Genomic DNA, 3844 nt, shown 5'->3' with positions numbered 1-3844 from the left:
ATAAATGTAGAGATTGTCTTGGGAACTATATATGAAGAATACATTATTACATCGCCATCTAGTGTTGTGATCTTCTACGCCGTAGCCATGGAGAATCTTCATCATTTAGCAAGATGCTTGGGTCAATTTTCACCGTGAAGGGCGGAATTTCTTTAAACTTATTATAATCTTCTCGACATGTCTGTCTTGTCATCCACTCCCACGATGTTTCTTTTCCCCGAAAGAACTATGTGGCTCTTTGGCTCCTCGGTTGATGTATTCTTTTGTTGATTTCTTTTTCTTGATTTGCTAGACATGTCCTTCACGTAGAAAACTTGAGACACCTCGCTGGCTAGGACAAAAGGCTCGTCCAGGTACGCAAGATTGTTGGGATCCACTCGTTATCATACCGTACTTATCGTCAATATGTATAGCGCTGAGCTTCACCCATTTGCACCGAAACAAAGGGACCTTAAAAGTGGGACCATAGTCAAGTTCCCATATCTCCTCTATGTATCCATAATATGTGGTGGTCTGCCCATTCTCGTCATGTTGCATCGAAGCGGACACCGCTGTTTTGGTTGGTGCTCTTTTTATCTTGGTCGATCGTGTAAAATGTATTCCCATTTATCTCGTACCCTTGGAATGTACATATGTTTGAAGATGGTAACCTGGCCAACAAGTACAGCTGCTCCACCGCGGATGGGTCATTAATGAGATGTCTTTGCAACCAACTCGCCGAAGGTATTCATGTGTTGACGTGTAATCAAGGACTCGGGCTGGCCCGGGTTTATTTCTCGTAAAACATTCTTATGTTTCTCGATGTACGGAGCCACCAAGCTGGAATTGTATAGAACCGTGTAGTGTGCTTGATTGAAAGAAATCTTGTCCCTCCACACCGTTGCTTTCCTTCCTAGTGTGCCTTTTCCAGTCAGCCTCCCCTCATACCGAGATTCAGGAACACCAATCGGCTTAAGGTCGGGAAGAAAGTCAACACAAAACTCAATGACCTCCTCAGTTCCGTAGCCCTTTGAGATACTTCCTTCCGGCCTAGCTCGGTTATGAACATATTTCTTTAAGACTCCCATGAACCTCTCGAAGGGGAACATATTGTGTAGAAATATAGGACCGAGAATTCTAATCTCTTCAACTAGGTGAACGAGGAGGTGCGTCATAATATTGAAGAAGGATGGTGGGAACAACAACTCGAAGCTGACAAGACATTGGACCACATCTTCCTGTAATCTCGACAAAGTTTCGGATCCATTACCTTCCGAGAAATTGCGTTCGGGAATGCACATATCTTCACAATGGCTAGTCGAACATTTTCCGGTAGAAGTCCCCTCAATGCAATCGGAAGCAATTGTGTCATAAGCACGTGATGCGTCATGGGACTTCGGGTTCTGAAATTTTTCTCCTTCATATTTACTATCCCCTTTATATTCGACGAGAAACCGGACGGAACCTTGATACTGAATAGGGCTTCAAAAAGATCTCCTTCTCTTGTTTGGTAAGAGCGTAGCTGGCGGGCCCTACAAACTGCCCTGGATGATTGCCGTTTCGTCCTTTATGAAGTTCCTGGTCCTCCCGTGCTTCGTTGTATCTTTTGTCTTTCCATACACGCCCGTAAAACCTAGAATATTCACACAAAGATTCTTGGTCAGGTGCATCACGTCGATTGCGGAGCGGACTTCCCGGGACTTTCCAATATTCTAGCTCCCAGAAAATAGATTTCTTCTTCCACATGGGCGCGTGTCCGTCATCGTCTTTCGGAACGGGTCGACTACTCGGACCCTTTCCAAAGATAACATTTAAATCCTTGACCATGTCAAATATATCAGCACCACTACGGGGGACGGACTTCGGACGGCGGTCCGCACTCGCCATCGAAATGCTTGCCTTTTTTCCTTAAGGGATGCTTGCGCGGAAGGAAACGACGATTGAACGGGTACACAACTTTTACTGCTTTTTCCCAAATATTTACTTTCGGTCTCATCTAAACGAGTGTGTGCATGCATTGTATCCTTTGTTCGTACTGTCCTGAAATGTTAGCGAGAGCAGGCCAATCATTGATGGTTACGAATAGCAACGCTCGTAGGTCAAATTCTTGCTCAGTGTGCTCATCCCACACACGTACACCTGGTTTGGCCCACAACTCCAAAAGTTCATCGACTAATGGCCTTAGGTACACATCAATGTCGTTGCCCGGTTGCTTTGGGCCTTGGATAAGCACTGGCATCATAATGAACTTCCGCTTCATGCACAACCAAGGAGGAAGGTTGTAGATACATAGAGTCACGGGCCGGTGTCTTTGTGATCGCAGCTCGCTCCCCAAAAGGATTCATGCCATCGGTACTTAGACCAAAGTATAAGTTCCTTGCCTCACTCGCAAAATCCGGAAACTCTCTCCCGATGTTTCTCCACCGCCGACCATCGGCCGGGGTGCCTCAACATCGCGTCTTTCTTACGTTCTTCCATGTGCCATCGCAACAACTTGGCATGCTCTTTGTTTCTGAACAAACGTTTCAACGCGTGGTATTATTGGAGCATACCACATCACCTTCGCAGGAACCCTCTTCCTGGGTGGCTCGCCCTCAACATCACCCGGGTCATCTTTTCTGATCTTATACCGCAATGCACCACATATCGGACATTTATTCAAATTCTCGTACTTCTCACCGCGGTAGAGGATACGATCATTAATGCATGCATGTATCTTCCGCACATCTAATCCTAGAGGGCGAGACAAGCTTCTTTGCTTCATATGTACTCGACGGGCAATTCATTATTTCTTGGAAACAGCTTCTTTAATATTATCATCAATTTCTCAAATCCCGAGTCGGTCACACCGACCTCTCGCCTTCCATTTCAGCAATTCCAATATGCTACCCGGCTTTCTATGCCCATCTTCACAACTCTGGGTACAACAATTTGTGGTGGTCCTCTAACATCTTGTCGAACCGCAACCTTCTCCTTATCCGTGCCACGTCTCTTCTTGCATCGAAATGGCCCGACGAAGATCATCATCAACGGGATCATCTCGATGCATGTTCTTCACCTCCTTCTTCTTCATTGTCGTCCATTGCGGTATCAAAGCATTCGAGAGAACATAGATCGGTACTTCTCATCATTATCTTCTTCCTCATCGCCGTCTTCCATCATAACCCCTTCTTCTCCGTGCTTGGTCCAAACATTATAGTCGGACATGAACCCAAACCGAAGCGGGTGGCTCTTAATATCTCTTGAGCAAGAGTAATCCTTCTCGTTCTTACATTTTAGACATGGACAGCACATAAAACCTTGCTTCGACTTGTTGGCCTCGGCCACAAGCGAGGAAAGAATTCACGCCCTCTCCGAAAGCGGGAGCACATCGGTTACTGTACATCCATGGATGACTCATCTGCATCATAAGTACAATTATATATGTATCATATGCAATCACCTTGCTAAAATTAGTATTGTACGGACTATGCATATATATATAGTCGAGAAAATAGTTGCTAACCTTTTAGGATCAAAAAGAGGAGAAATCTTATCAAATAAAACCAAGTGGCATCCCTCTCACAAGCATTCCATCAAACACCTCTTGTGCACATGTAGAAAAAATGAGCTAGCATACACCTCCACCTTCACCACCAAGGAAAAAATGAGGTGGGGGGTGGCTGGCTGCTTCTATATATATAGGCATGGACATTTTGTCGCGGGCCGTATTACGACCCGCGACAAAAGGGGTGGCCACGTCGCTCCTACCCCTTTTGTCGCGGGTCGTAATACCCGCGACAAAAGGCCGCGACAAAAGCCTCTGCGCGCTCCACATGGTTTCGGGGCGACGTGGCCGGGCCGTTTGTCGCGGGTGCGGGCGCGC

The sequence above is a fragment of the Lolium rigidum genome, chromosome 7, assembly GCF_022539505.1.
Source record: "Lolium rigidum isolate FL_2022 chromosome 7, APGP_CSIRO_Lrig_0.1, whole genome shotgun sequence".
In the NCBI taxonomy this organism is placed as follows: domain Eukaryota; kingdom Viridiplantae; phylum Streptophyta; class Magnoliopsida; order Poales; family Poaceae; genus Lolium; species Lolium rigidum.
Note: the sequence above shows the minus strand (reverse complement) of the source record.